This window comes from Bufo gargarizans, chromosome 1 (genome assembly GCF_014858855.1).
Source record: "Bufo gargarizans isolate SCDJY-AF-19 chromosome 1, ASM1485885v1, whole genome shotgun sequence".
NCBI classification, from domain to species: Eukaryota; Metazoa; Chordata; class Amphibia; order Anura; family Bufonidae; genus Bufo; species Bufo gargarizans.
The window spans coordinates 539,994,981-540,011,975 of record NC_058080.1 but is presented as its reverse complement, the minus strand read 5'-3'; positions in this window follow the sequence as shown (position 1 = coordinate 540,011,975).

Here is a 16,995-nt window from a genome sequence, read left to right as displayed (position 1 = left end):
GCCAGGGAACTCCTTGAAGCTGCCTTTGGGGTGCTCGGTCCCAGATGGCGGCGGTCAGTAGCAGGCGGAGTCTCTTGGCGGCGGGTGTTCTGCTTTTGCCCACTGCTCCCTCTTTTGCTACGCTGTTGGCTCGGTCTCACCACTGCCTCTTCCTCCGAACTGTGAAAGTCAGTGGCACGACCTTCATTCCATGTGGGGTCTAGGACCTCATCGTCCCCTGCATCGTCTTCCACCCAGTCTTGATCCCTGACCTCCTGTTCAGTCTGCACACTGCAGAAAGACGCAGCAGTTGGCACCTGTGTTTCGTCATCATCAGAGACATGCTGAGGTGGTATTCCCATGTCCTCATCATCAGGAAACATAAGTGGTTGTGCGTCAGTGCATTCTATGTCTTTCACCGCTGGGGAAGGGCTAGGTGGATGCCCTTGGGAAACCCTGCCAGCGGAGTCTTCAAACAGCATAAGAGACTGCTGCATAACTTGAGGCTGAGACAGTTTCCCTGGTATGCATGGGGGTGATGTGACAGACTGATGGGGTTGGTTTTCAGGCGCCATCTGTGCGCTTTCTGCAGAAGACTGGGTGGGAGATAATGTGAACGTGCTGGATCCACTGTCGGCCACCCAATTGACTAATGCCTGTACCTGCTCAGGCCTTACCATCCTTAGAACGGCATTGGGCCCCACCATATATCGCTGTAAATTCTGGCGGCTACTGGGACCTGAGGTAGTTGGTACACTAGGACGTGTGGATGTGGCAGAACGGCCACGTCCTCTCCCAGCACCAGAGGGTCCACTAACACCACCACGACCATGTCCACGTCCGCGTCCCTTACTAGATGTTTTTCTCATTGTTATGGTTCACCACAACAACAAATATATTATTTGGCCCAATGTATTGTATTCAAATTCAGCGGGATATAAATTTGAGGCCTAGTATTTAGGCGCTGGGTGACCGGTATGGATTTAGTGACAGAATTAGACTTGGAAATGCACAGAAGCGTGTGTGTGAAGTTATTCTGAATGACCCAATGTGCACCTTGAATATTATATACCCTTTTTGGGATAGATTTCAAATAGCTCTGATATAGCAGGAACCACTAAATTATGAAATTGCTAAATTGGGAATTGTACTTCAACCCAGAACAAAAAATGTGCTTTGACGGGCACTAAATAACTTTCCCAGCTACAACAGTACAGCGGTAACGAGAGATTTAGAGGGATTTAAATTTGAGGCCTAGTATTTAGGCGCTGGGTGACAGGTATGGGTTTAGTGACAGAATTAGACTTGGAAATACACAGTAGCGGGTGTGTGTGAAGTTATTCTGAATGACCCAATGTGCACCTTCAATATTATATACCCTTTTTGGGATAGATTTCAAATAGCTCTGATATAGCAGGAACCACTAAATTATGAAATTGCTAAATTGGGAATTGTACTTCAACCCAGAACAAAAAATGTGCTTTGACGGACACTAAATATCTTGCCCAGCAACAACAGTACAGCGGTGGGTAACGAGAGATTTAGAGGGATTTAAATTTGAGGCCTAGTATTTAGGCGCTGGGTCACCGGTATGGATTTAGTGACAGAATTAGACTTGGAAATGCACAGAAGCGTGTGTGTGAAGTTATTCTGAATGACCCTATGTGCACCTTCAATATTATATACCCTTTTAGGGATAGATTTCAAATAGCTCTGATATAGCAGAAACCACTAAATTATGAAATTGCTAAATTAGGAATTGTACTTCAACCCAGAACAAAAAATGTGCTTTGACGGACACTAAATATCTTGCCCAGCAACAACAGTACAGCGGTGGGTAACGAGAGATTTAGAGGGATTTAAATTTGAGGCCTAGTATTTAGGCGCTGGGTGACAGGTATGGGTTTAGTGACAGAATTAGACTTGGAAATACACAGTAGCGGGTGTGTGTGAAGTTATTCTGAATGACCCAATGTGCACCTTCAATATTATATACCCTTTTTGGGATAGATTTCAAATAGCTCTGATATAGCAGGAACCACTAAATTATGAAATTGCTAAATTGGGAATTGTACTTCAACCCAGAACAAAAAATGTGCTTTGACGGACACTAAATATCTTGCCCAGCAACAACAGTACAGTGGTGGGTAACGAGAGATTTAGAGGGATTTAAATTTGAGGCCTAGTATTTAGGCGCTGGGTCACCGGTATGGATTTAGTGACAGAATTAGACTTGGAAATGCACAGAAGCGTGTGTGTGAAGTTATTCTGAATGACCCTATGTGCACCTTCAATATTATATACCCTTTTAGGGATAGATTTCAAATAGCTCTGATATAGCAGAAACCACTAAATTATGAAATTGCTAAATTGGGAATTGTACTTCAACCCAGAACAAAAAATGTGCTTTGACGGACACTAAATATCTTGCCCAGCAACAACAGTACAGCGGTGGGTAACGAGAGATTTAGAGGGATTTAAATTTGAGGCCTAGTATTTAGGCGCTGGGTGACAGGTATGGGTTTAGTGACAGAATTAGACTTGGAAATACACAGTAGCGGGTGTGTGTGAAGTTATTCTGAATGACCCAATGTGCACCTTCAATATTATATACCCTTTTTGGGATAGATTTCAAATAGCTCTGATATAGCAGGAACCACTAAATTATGAAATTGCTAAATTGGGAATTGTACTTCAACCCAGAACAAAAAATGTGCTTTGACGGACACTAAATATCTTGCCCAGCAACAACAGTACAGCGGTGGGTAACGAGAGATTTAGAGGGATTTAAATTTGAGGCCTAGTATTTAGGCGCTGGGTCACCGGTATGGATTTAGTGACAGAATTAGACTTGGAAATGCACAGAAGCGTGTGTGTGAAGTTATTCTGAATGACCCTATGTGCACCTTCAATATTATATACCCTTTTAGGGATAGATTTCAAATAGCTCTGATATAGCAGAAACCACTAAATTATGAAATTGCTAAATTGGGAATTGTACTTCAACCCAGAACAAAAAATGTGCTTTGACGGACACTAAATATCTTGCCCAGCAACAACAGTACAGTGGTGGGTAACGAGAGATTTAGAGGGATTTAAATTTGAGGCCTAGTATTTAGGCGCTGGGTCACCGGTATGGATTTAGTGACAGAATTAGACTTGGAAATGCACAGAAGCGTGTGTGTGAAGTTATTCTGAATGACCCTATGTGCACCTTCAATATTATATACCCTTTTAGGGATAGATTTCAAATAGCTCTGATATAGCAGAAACCACTAAATTATGAAATTGCTAAATTGGGAATTGTACTTCAACCCAGAACAAAAAATGTGCTTTGACGGACACTAAATATCTTGCCCAGCAACAACAGTACAGCGGTGGGTAACGAGAGATTTAGAGGGATTTAAATTTGAGGCCTAGTATTTAGGCGCTGGGTGACAGGTATGGGTTTAGTGACAGAATTAGACTTGGAAATACACAGTAGCGGGTGTGTGTGAAGTTATTCTGAATGACCCAATGTGCACCTTCAATATTATATACCCTTTTTGGGATAGATTTCAAATAGCTCTGATATAGCAGGAACCACTAAATTATGAAATTGCTAAATTGGGAATTGTATTTCAACCCAGAACAAGAAATGTGCTTGAACGGACACTAAATAACTCGCCCAGCTACAGCACTAGGGACAGATTTAGCTGGATATAAATTTGAGGCCTAGTATTTAGGCGCTGGGTGACCGGTATGGATTTAGTGACAGAATTAGACTGGGATATGGCCAAAAAATGAACAGACTATTGCTGGTTAAATGCACTTGGTGTGACAGCTTCACCCTGATGTAGGCTTTAGCCAAAAAACAACCACACCATTGAGGGTTAAATGCACTTGGTGACAGGCGCAGCTTGCCCCTGATTTTGTATATGGCCAAAAAATGAACAGACTATTGCTGGTTAAATGCACTTGGTGTGACAGCTTCACCCTGATGTAGGCTTTAGCCAAAAAACAACCACACCATTGAGGGTTAAATGCACTTGGTGACAGGCGCAGCTTGCCCCTGATTTTGTATATGGCCAAAAAATGAACAGAGTATTGCTGGTTAAATGCACTTGGTGTGACAGCTTCACCCTGATGTAGGCTTTAGCCAAAAAACAACCACACCATTGAGGGTTAAATGCACTTGGTGACAGGCGCAGCTTGCCCCTGATTTTGTATATGGCCAAAAAATGAACAGACTATTGCTGGTTAAATGCACTTGGTGTGACAGCTTCACCCTGATGTAGGCTTTAGCCAAAAAACAACCACACCATTGAGGGTTAAATGCACTTGGTCGCAGCTTGTGCTGGCGCACCACAAGACACAAAATGGCCGCCGATCACCCCAGAAAAATGAGACTGACAAACGGTCTGTGCAGCCTAAAAACAGTGAGCAATTGAGGATCAGCAGCTCAATGATCCACAGCTGCAGATCGATCAGTTAATCAAGTCCTTTGGAGGAGTTAATCTGCCTAATCTCGCCCTACTGTCGCAGCCGCAACCTCTCCCTACGCTAATCAGAGCAGAGTGACGGGCGGCGCTATGTGACTCCAGCTTAAATAGAGGCTGGGTCACATGGTGCTCTGGCCAATCACAGCCATGCCAATAGTAGGCATGGCTGTGATGGCCTCTTGGGGCAAGTAGTATGACGCTTGTTGATTGGCTGCTTTGCAGCCTTTCAAAAAGCGCCAAGAAAGCGTCACAAAAGCGCGAAGAAAGCGACGAACACCGAACCCGAACCCGGACTTTTACGAAAATGTCCGGGTTCGGGTCCGTGTCACGGACACCCCAAAATTCGGTACGAACCCGAACTATACAGTTCGAGTTCGCTCATCCCTAGTCTCTATTGTTACTATTTGCAATCATCCTTTCATACCTACAATTAATGTTAATTTTCCTGATTATTTAAGATATATGGGGGATTGATGTTGTTTTCCAGTTTTGTGCAATACCTTGGAGGGAAGCTGTAAGTATGTGGCAGATGATTGTTTTCTGGGATAATGAGAGAGAGTCTATATTTAATCTTAAAATAAATATTTCCGTTGTAAAAGGAAGTTTTGTCCCTGTTACAAAATGGACTAGGTTGTTGATTTTTTTCCCATAGGTCAATTATATATGGGCATTCCCAAAATATATGGATAAGAGTGCCTATTTGGCCGCAACCTCTCTAACAAATATTGGACACATTTTCATATATCTTCGATAATCTATATGGTATGTTGTACCATCTATATATTAGTTTAAAAAACGCCTCATGATGTTCAGTATATGCTGAGCTACTTATTGATGTTGCATATGCTTATTTTCCATTGCGAGAGCGAGATGTCTAGATTTAGGTCTTTTTCCCATTTTTTCATGTGAGATATATGGGAGTCAATATAGGGTTCTGAGAGTTGAAGATAAAACATTTTTATCCCTTTCCAGGTAGTACCAATTTGATTTGTCAGAAAGGTATATGATTGGGGTGGGACAGTAGGTGAGGTAAAAGAATTGTGTTTCAGAAAAGTGCGAACTTGTAGGTATTTATACAGGTCTGATTTATCTAAATGATAATTATTTTGTAAGAATAAAAAATTATGCATTGTTTCCCCGTTATATAGGTTTTAGATAGAGCATAGTCCTGCCTAGACCCAGGTCGATAATGTTAAGTCTGGTATATGTAGTTCTAGGGTTGGAATTGGGATATCCAATGTTTTTTGGATTGGGAGGTGGGAACACATTGTGATATAGGATTTCCAGGCTTGTATGGTGGCTTTCATTGTGGGGAAGATTATTATTAAAGTGCATTTTGCGCTATGGCATTAGAAGAATTTTGATATCTCTGACTTTTAGTCTAACCAGACTGTCTATTACTCTGTAATTTCTCTAGCGCCGTTCTATGGAAACAGTAGGTTTAAAGAGCACACCAAATGCTTGAAATAACTTCTTTATTTACTTCAACTTTTCTTCATAAATAACACTGCCGCCTCCGCAGCATATAGTCCATGTACAAAACACATGTTGAAAATATATCACAAAATGGCGGTGGTAGTAACTATTTGGCAGTTGGCAGTAACTATTTGCAGATTGGTTGACAGTGGCGGATTACAATAGGAACGTTCGGGTCGGCAGCCCAGGGCCCAGCACCGCTGGGGGGCCCAACGCTGACCCGAACGCCCACATACTGCTGGGGAGCATGGGAGCGCATAGCTCCCTGTCCCGTCGCCGATCACCGCCATAGGCTTCAGGCCGCACATAGGCCTGAGGCCTATGCGGTAGTGAAATCCCGGCGCAGGCGTGCGTGATGACGTCATCATCGCGCGCCTGTGCCGGGACGCAGCACTGCCTTATCCCGCCTTCCTCTGCGAGCCTGGCCCTGGACATAGCCTAGGTGAGTATTTAGCGTTTCATTTTTTTAATTTTTTTATTTCATTTGCCTACTTTGGGGAACATGTGGGGGACAAACAGTAGGACATATTAAGAGACATCGAGTACATGGGGTGGGGGAGAATGTGGGGGCTGTGGGGCCAAATTATTATGGGGGGAATACTATGTGGGGGCAAATTACTGTGTGGGGCCAAATTATTATGGGAGGGACTACTATGTGGGGGCAAATTGCTATATGGGGCAGTGTGGGGGCAAATTATTATGGGAGGGACTACTATGTGGGGGCACATTACTATATGGGGCAGTGTGGGGGCAAATTACTATATGGGGCAGTGTGGGGGCAAATTACTATATGGGGGCAGTGTGGGGGAAACTACTGTGTGAGGACAGTGTGGGGGAAATTGCTATGTGGGGAAATTGCTATGTGGGGACAGTGTGGGGGAAATTGCTATGTGGGGACAGTGTGGGGTAATTGCTATGTGGGGACAGTGTGGGGTAATTGCTATGTGGGGACAGTGTGGGGTAATTTCTATGTGGGGACAGTGTGGGGTAATTGTGTGGGGTAATTTCTATGTGGGGACAGTGTGGGGTTATTTCTATGTGGGACAGTGTGGGGTAATTTCTATGTGGGGACAGTGTCGGGTAATTTCTATGTGGGGACAGTGTGGGGTAATTTTTATGTGGGGACAGTGTGGGGTAATTTCTATGTGGGGACAGTGTGGGGAAATTGCTATGTGGGGACAGTGTGGGGAAATTGCTATGTGGGGACAGTGTGGGGAAATTGCTATGTGGGGACAGTGTGGGGAAATTGCTATGTGGGGACAGTGTGGGGAAATTGCTATGTGGGGACAGTGTGGGGAAATTGCTATGTGGGGATAGTGTGGGGAAATTGCTATGTGGGGACAGTGTGGGGAAATTGCTATGTGGGGACAGTGTGGGGAAATTGCTATGTGGGGACAGTGTGGGGAAATTGCTATGTGGGGACAAATTACTATGTAGGGACAGTGTGGTGGAAATTACTATGTAGGGGCAGTGTGGGGCAAATTACTATGTTGGGGAAATTACTGTGTGGGGGCAAACTACTATATGGGGGCAGTTTGGGGAAAATTACTGTGTGGGGGCAAATTACTATGGGGGGATTACTATATGGGGCAGTGTGGTGGAAATTACTATATGGGGGTGTTGCTATTAGGGAGGCACTGTAGGGGCAATTCTGATATTTTTGGGGACATTATACAGGGATTATTGGCTGGAGCACAATAGAGGGTGGTATTATGGTATTATTACTGGGGGCACTCTAGGGGACATTATAGCTGCTGTGGACACTATAGGAACATTTGGGGTAATTTATCAAACTGTTGTAAAGCAGAACTGGCTTAGTTGCCCATAGCAGCCAATCAGATCTCACCTTTCATATTTGACAGCTCTTTTGGAAATCCAGTTCTACTTTACACCAGTTTGATAAATGACTCTAATCATGTCTATTAGGGTAAAAAAATAAAAATCAGCAGTATAGTACCTTGGACATTGGAGAGCAAAACGGGCACAGTATTGGGGGTGGCAGCAGGATGACACTGTGGGGACATCAGGATGAGGAGGTTGATGGAAAAATTGAGAAATCTAACTTGTCTGTGTTACAAACTGTAGAGACGAGATGCGGCTGAAAGAATTTGCCATGGTGGTCTGGGTCAAATGGAGGGGAAGAGGAAAGAGAAGGTCTACATGACAGGAGATGTCACTGGATGTAAGAGGTATGTGGTGCTGTATTCTCCTCCCTGTCTTTTTTATTATAATTATATGTATTTTAAATTTGGCGACCAAATTTTTCAGTTTAGGACCCATTTTGGGGTATTTTTTTTAGTCTGAAGATGTCATATGGCCTAGGAAGAGACTGTGGCGCTCATGAAGAACCGCAGCCTCTTCATACAAAAAAAGAACTAAACTAAAATAGAGGGAGGGGCCCAAGTTGAGTAGACAGCCCCGGGCCTATCATGCACTTAATCCGCCCCTGTTGGTTGAGTATGATCTGGTATGGTTGTATGCAATTTGGATTGCAATATGTTTGTATCGTATTTGTAGTAGTTCACAGTTTGCAACTGTAGCTTGCAATTTGCAATTTGTATTTGTACTTTGCAATTGGTGGAACTATTTTGGACTCTCTTGCTTCCATAAAAACACAGCTCTCAGTTAAGTGAATGTCTCTTTAGCTCCTGTCTCTGGTGACTAATGATTCTAGCAGCTCCTGCTAGGGGAATTCCCAGACAGACTGTGTGTGAGGCTGGCTGTGATTGGTGAAAACTCTTGCTGTGTAAGATGCTGGATGTGATTGGTCTAGACTTCTGCCCACAGATTAACACTATGCTTTCTGTTGTTTCTGCTGTGTCACTGAGCTTACCTTACACTTTAAATGAATCCTAAAGGCATATTATCTTTTCTGCTTCTGTGAACACAAAATATAACAGTTATATGACATCCAAAACATGATGTCACAGTAAATAACGCTGCTTTTGTCTTTAACACATAAACATAGGAACTGTATTTAGGTTATTGGCAGGTCTGGCTATATACACTTATAAGCTATATTAGCAACCTAGGACAGGTCTTAGCTTGCCAGCTATAACATTCCTCCATGTTTTTTGTCTGGTTAGGATGCCTGTTGCTATTCTTGGATGTTTGTTAGAAAATGTGAATCTACTCATTTGGGATTGGAGTTATTGCAATAAGTATCTTGGAATGTTTAAAGGAATAGTATGAAAAAGATAAAAAAATCTTGGGCGGGATTATCATTTTATACAGTACAAGTCTACCCCACTAGGAGACCTCATAAGAATTCAGGTGCGTAACATCCTTTTGTATTTTGAGTACTAAAGAATTTAAGTTATTTTTTATCATGTTTTCAATAGGGTAAGAGCGATTTATGCCCAGGTATGGAATGTTGTTATCTTGCCATTTATATGGGAAGATAGAATGCATGATGATTTTGTTAACATTGGCTATATTCATACCAAGTATTAAGGATTTCGTGGTGTTTACTTTATAATATGATAATAGGCCAAATTTGTGTATTAAGGCGGGTATTTTTCCTAATGATCTACTAGGGTCTGATATAGAAATTATGATATCATCTGCAAATAGACCTATTATATGGGTTGTATTACCTATTTTTATGCCGGATATCTCTGTTGTGGACCTTATGTGTTCAGCGAGGGGTTCCAAGGCTAAGATAAATAGAATTGGGGCTAGAGGGCAGCCTTGGCGGGTGCCATTTGTCAAAAAGAATGCAGGGGAGAGTATGTTATTTGTCAGCATTCTAGCTGTAGGGTTTTGGTACAGGGCTCTGATTCTCTTCAAAATGGGTCCGGTAAAACCAAATCTCTCAAGAGCAGAAAACATATATCCCAAGTGTATTCTGTCAAATGCCTTCTCTGCGTCCAGAGAAAGGAGCAGAGAAGGCATTTTTTCCATTTCAATATATTTTTGAATAATTATTAATCTACGAGTACCATCAGAGGCCTGTCTGTTAGAAACAAATCCGAACTGATCTGGTTTTACTAGTAGAGGGGTGATGTTGGCTAGTCTCGAGGAAATGATCTTCGCGTACATTTTAATATCTGAATTTATAAGTGAAATCGGGCGGTAGTTAGTCACCACAGAAGGGTCTTTGTCCTGTTTAGGGATAGTGATGATGGTGGCTTGTGTCATTTCTTTGGGAAAATGTCCTTTTGATAGAGCTTGGTTGAATATTTTTTGTAAGTGGGGACATAATAACTCTGAGAAATTTCTATAATATTCGTTGGAGAATACATCTGGTCCAGGAGCTTTTTTAAGCTTCAAGGAGCCAATGGCTTTAGCAACTTCTTGTTTGGTAAAAGGGGCATTGAGCTCCTCTAATAAGGAAGCAGAGATTGTATGAAGGTTTATGGAGTTTAGAAATGCTTTAATTTTTCTTGGATCCGGTTGTATAATATTTTCTGCATCTTTGAGATTATATAGGGATTTGTAATATTCCCTAAAATAGTTTGTAATTTGTTGAGGATTATATAGTTTATTGCTATCAGATGTTTTCGTTAGATATGCTATTTTGGTTTTGATTCTCCAATTTTTGACTCGGTTTGCCATAAAAGAGGTAGCTTTATTATTTTGACTATAATATTGTAATTTCAGTCTCGAAATGCAGTGTTCATAGTTGTCTAGGAGTATGGAACGGATTTCTTCTCTTAATTTTGTTATGTAGGTTAAAGTCTGTGAGTTAGCATGGGATTTGTATACATTTTCAGCTTTTTTTAGGGCTTCTAGTTTTTCTTTTCGATTTTTCTGTTTAGCTTTCTTATGGTGGGCACCGTATTTTATTTATAGACCTCTGACGTAGGCCTTGTGGGCATTCCATAGAGTAAATCTATTTGTTTCAGGGAGGTCGTTAAATTTTAAGTATTCCTGAATATCTCTTTTTAGGGAGAGTTATATTTCTTTATTAGCGATCAAGTAGTTGTTGATGCACCAGGTATAGTTTGAGTTGGGGGTATTTTTTTATTTTATTGTGATGATGACCGGAGCATGATCTGACCATGTTATCTGTCCTATCTGTGCTTTTTCTATTAATTGTAGGGAATATCTGGTAGTTAGGCAATAGTCTATACTCGTGTATATATTATGGCAAGATGAAAAAAAGTATAGTCCCTTTCATTGGCATTAATACAACAGCACGAGTCATATAGGTCATTACTCAATAGCCATGAACGTATTGTGGGGTAAGGTCTCCTATTCCGGCTAGTAGTGTCTAATAACGGATCAGCTATGATATTTAAGTCGCCAAATATGAATACTTGTCCCTTCTGAACAGCAGTTAGTTTTTTGTTGATCCTGTTCAAAAAGGAGATTTGGGAGGTATTAGGGCAATATATGTTGTATATGGTGTAGAGACTGTTGTTTAGTTTGCATACTAGAATAAGAAACCTTCCCCCATCATCTTTGAACACACTAATCTCCTCAAACAACATAGTGTCTTTTACTGCTATACTAACTCCGTCTTTTTTGGAGTTGGAGCATGAATGATATATGTGAGGATATTGCTTGTGTTTGAGTCTGGCAGTATCCTCAAGTGTGCCAAACTAGGGGGACTGGTGGGTAGTGGTACCATCCTAGTCTCGCCTGTTCTTGGATAAACCCTTTTTAGCGCCAATAGTGGTAGGTCAGTCTCAAGCTACTCAGGTATATTATAGGTCTTACATCAACATAACATTTGTAAAAGAGTATAATAAAAGATGTGTTGATATATATAGAGATAAAAATAATAATTATAATATATAGGATAAAAATCATACATATATATATATATATAGGCTTTGAAAAAATGAGGATGCAGCACATTGTAAGTTGCGGGTGCAAAATCAGGCCAATGTGAACCGGCACCTAGGTCCAATGTTAATTGATGCACCTTTAAATTACATGTCTGTAACACATGTGCACATAGCTTGAGAAAGACAGCAACAAGCTGTTGAAACGTCGCTGCTGACTCTGGGTGAATAAACTACACGTTTTCCGTTGAAATCCGTGGTGTGCTGCTGGCCATCTTTCATCTCTATATATATATATACAGTACAGACCAAAAGTTTGGACACACCTTCTCATTCAAAGAGTTTTCTTTATTTTCATGACTATGAAAATTGTAGATTCACACTGAAGGCATCAAAACTATGAATTAACACATGTGGAATTATATACATAACAAAAAAGTGTGAAACAACTGAAAATATGTCATATTCTAGGTTCTTCAAAGTAGCCACCTTTTGCTTTGATTACTGCTTTGCACACTCTTGGCATTCTCTTGATGAGCTTCAAGAGGCAGTCACCTGAAATGGTTTTCACTTCACAGGTGTGCCCTGTCAGGTTTAATAAGTGGGATTTCTTGCCTTATAAATGGGGTTGGGACCATCAGTTGCGTTGTGGAGAAGTCAGGTGGATACACAGCTGATAGTCCTACTGAATAGACTGTTAGAATTTGTATTATAACAAGAAAAAAGCAGCTAAGTAAAGAGAAACGAGTGGCCATCATTACTTTAAGAAATTAAGGTCAGTCAGTCCGAAAAATTGGGAAAACTTTGAAAGTGTCCCCAAGTGCAGTCACAAAAACCATCAAGCGCTACAAAGAAACGGGCTCACATATGGACCGCCCCAGGAAAGGAAGACCAAGAGTCACCTCTGCTGCGGAGGATAAGTTCATCCAAGTCACCAGCCTCAGAAATCGCAGGTTAACAGCAGCTCAGATTAGAGACCAGGTCAAAGCCACACAGAGTTCTAGCAGCAGACACATCTCTAGAACAACTGTTAAGAGGAGACTGTGTGAATCAGGTCTTCATGGTAGAATATCTGCTAGGAAACCACTGCTAAGGACAGGCAACAAGCAGAAGAGACTGAAACACAAGGAATGGACATTAGACCAGTGGAAATATGTGCTTTGGTCTGACGAGTCCAAATTTGAGATCTTTGGTTCCAACCACCGTGTCTTTGTGCGACGCAGAAAAGGTGAACGGATGGACTCTACATGCCTGGTTCCCACCGTGAAGCATGGAGAAGGAGGTGTGATGGTGTGGGAGTGCTTTGCTGGTGACACTGTTGGGGATTTATTCAAAATTGAAGGCATACTGAACCAGCATGGCTACCACAGCATCTTGCAGCGGCGTGCTATTCCATCCGGTTTGCGTTTAGTTGGACCATAATTTATTTTTCAACAGGATAATGACCCCAAACACACATCCAGGCTGTGTAAGGGCTATTTGACCATGAAGGAGAGTGATGGGGTGCTGCGCCAGATGACCTGGCCTTCACAGGTCCTCATGAAAATAAAGAAAACTCTTTGAATGAGAAGGTGTTCCAAACTTTTGGTCTGTACTGTACGATATAGTGTGGTATAGTGGGGCGAATTGGTTATATCTAATAGGTAAAATCTGTTTAAAAGGATACGAGTACATACAGGGAGTGCAGAATTATTAGGCAAGTTGTATTTTTGAGGATTAATTTTATTATTGAACAACAACCATGTTCTCAATGAACCCAAAAAACTCATTAATATCAAAGCTGAATATTTTTGGAAGTAGTTTTTAGTTTGTTTTTAGTTTTAGCTATTTTAGGGGGATATCTGTGTGTGCAGGTGACTATTACTGTACATAATTATTAGGCAACTTAACAAAAAACAAATATATACCCATTTCAATTATTTATTTTTACCAGTGAAACCAATATAACATCTCAACATTCACAAATATACATTTCTGACATTCAAAAACAAAACAAAAACAAATCAATGACCAATATAGCCACCTTTCTTTGCAAGGACACTCAAAAGCCTGCCATCCATGGATTCTGTCAGTGTTTTGATCTGTTCACCATCAACATTGCGTGCAGCAGCAACCACAGCCTCCCAGACACTGTTCAGAGAGGTGTACTGTTTTCCCTCCTTGTAAATCTCACATTTGATGATGGACCACAGGTTCTCAATGGGGTTCAGATCAGGTGAACAAGGAGGCCATGTCATTAGATTTTCTTCTTTTATACCCTTTCTTGCCAGCCACGTTGTGGAGTACTTGGACGCGTGTGATGGAGCATTGTCCTGCATGAAAATCATGTTTTTCTTGAAGGATGCAAACTTCTTCCTGTACCACTGCTTGAAGAAGGTGTCTTCCAGAAACTGGCAGTATGACTGGGAGTTGAGCTTGACTCCATCCTCAACCCAAAAAGGCCCCACAAGCTCATCTTTGATGATACCAGCCCAAACCAGTACTCCACCTCCACCTTGCTGGCGTCTGAGTCGGACTGGAGCTCTCTGCCCTTTACCAATTCAGCCACCTGGCCCATCAAGACTCACTCTCATTTCATCAGTCCATAAAACCTTATAAAAATCAGTCTTGAGATATTTCTTGGCCCAGTCTTGACGTTTCAGCTTGTGTCTCTTGTTCAGTGGTGGTCGTCTTTCAGCCTTTCTTACCTTGGCCATGTCTCTGAGTACTGCACACCTTGTGCTTTTGGGCACTCCAGTGATGTTGCAGCTCTGAAATATGGCCAAACTGGTGGCAAGTGGCATCTTGGCAGCTGCACGCTTGACTTTTCTCAGTTCATGGGCAGTTATTTTGCGCCTTGGTTTTTCCACACGCTTCTTGAGACCCTGTTGACTATTGTGAATGAAACGCTTGATTGTTCAATGATCACGCTTCAGAAGCTTTGCCATTTTAAGAGTGCTGCATCCCTCTGCAAGATATCTCACTATTTTTGACTTTTCTGAGCCTGTCAAGTCCTTCTTTTGATCCATTTTGCCAAAGGAAAGGAAGTTGCCTAATAATTATGCACACCTGATATAGGGTGTTGATGTCATTAGACCACACCCCTTCTCATTGCAGAGATGCACATCACCTAATATGCTTAATTGGTAGTAGGCTTTCGAGCCTATACAGCTTGGAGTAAGACAACATGCATAAAGAGGATGATGTGGTCAAAATACTCATTTGCCTAATAATTCTGCACGTAGTGTATAATAAAATAATGTGGTATCGTAGGTTCATTTACTCACTTCACGAGGGGGGCGGTTTACCAGGATAAGCATAAAACACCTGTAAACCAAACACCCCTCCAGCCTGGATCGCTTCTAGAGTTTCTCTTCAAAGGTCTTTATTGCATTTCATGTAAAAATCCGACTTTTTACATGTAATGCAATAAAGACCTTTGAAGAGAAGCACCCGTGTGATTGGCTGCCTTCATCCGTTAAAACTCTAGAAGCAATCCGGGCTGGGGGGTGTTTAGTTTACAGGTGTTTTATGTTTATCCTGGTAAACCTCATGAAGTGAGTAAATGAACCTACGATACCACATTATTTTATTATATGTACTCGTATCCTTTTAAACTGATTTTACCTATTAGATATAACCAAATCGCCCCACTATACCACACTATATCGTGCACGATCAAGTAGTGGTCAGCCGGCACTCTGTCCAAGAGGCGCGGTGCACAAGTCCGAGATGACGATCCCACATATATTAGAAGAAAAGACCGGCACTCACTTTATCTTCTGTAGATTAAATCTTTTTATTCGTCACGTATGAGATTTTCTGTGACGCGCGTTTTGGCTCCAATACGAGCCTTTCTCAAACAGATATAGCATATAAATGATACAATATACACGGTTTAAATAGACCGCCTAGGCGGAAGTGACATCAAATAACCATGGTGATCAATTAAACAAAAATGAAACAACAACAGAAACACGTGAGAAGCAACCCAACTGCAGCAGCATCAGTCAAAATAAAGATTAAAGATTATAGGGAATTCTCCAAAAATCGAGACGACTTCTAAATCAGATGATGCGGTTGGGGGTTCCTCACATTTTCTGAAAAAAATAAAGAAGAAACAAATAAATACATAAAATATAAAATACATATAATCGTCAGATCATACTCCCAGTTTAACCCCATGGGCTCCAATGTCTGTAATGTGTGAATCCAATAGGATTCACGTCTTTTTAACATTTTAATCCTGTTACCCCCTCTGCGAGGTTGTGCCACATGTTTAATGATTTGAAAGCGCAATTGCGCAATATTATGTTTGCAGTGATCAAAGTGGTAGGGGATCGGTAAGAGCAGGTTCTTTTTCCGTATGGTGGACTTGTTTTTCGAGAAGCGATCCTTCATTCGCATGGATGTTTCTCCTATATATAGGAGTCCACACTGACATTTTAGTAAATATACAATGTAATTACTATTACATGTGAAAAGACCCTTAACAGGAAATCGCTTGCCCGTGTGGGGATGTGTAAAATATTCCCGTCTGATCACACTCGAACAATGTATACATCCCAGGCAGGGAAACCTACCCTTCCTTGGAGTAGACAAAGTTTGTTGACGCTTCTCAGTCTGAACACTGCCCACGTCAGCCCTTACCACCATGTTGCGCTTGTAACATATTAGAGGAGAACTCATAAATTCCTCCACAGAGGGGTATGCCCGGGACAAAATATTCCAGTGTCGATTGAAAATATACCGACATTTGTTAACCCATGGGTGGTATTTGGTAACAAATGGAATAGGCGACTTCTTTGCCTCCTGCTTAGGGGCCAAAGAAGTAGCCTTTTTCCTCTCACTATTTAGCAGTGAAGTGGGGTAATCTCGATTCTCAAATCTCACTGACATTTAATCGAGGCGATTTTCTTTAACCCCTGCACCAGAAACAATCCTACGGACCCTCTGGAACTGAGAATGGGGCAGTGCTTTTTTTACTCTAGGAGGGTGATAACTAGAAAAGTGAAGAAGAGAATTTCTGTCTATTTTATATATACAAATCAGTCTCCACCATCCCATTCTCACTCTTAATCACCAGGGTGTCCCAAAAATTAATTTCATGGACATTATAGTGCAGAGTGAACTGAAGTTCGGGCCAGAAAGAGTTCAGATAATCTGCAAAATCGCGAAGGGATCGAATGCCGCCCCGCCACACGCAAAACACGTCATCGACGAATCTTTGCCAAAAAATACAATGGGCTTTAAACAGATCATTACTGTAAACATATTTATCCTCAAGCCATGACATGTAGGAATTTGCGTATGGCGGTGCGGCATTCGAGCCCATCGCGGTCCCACAG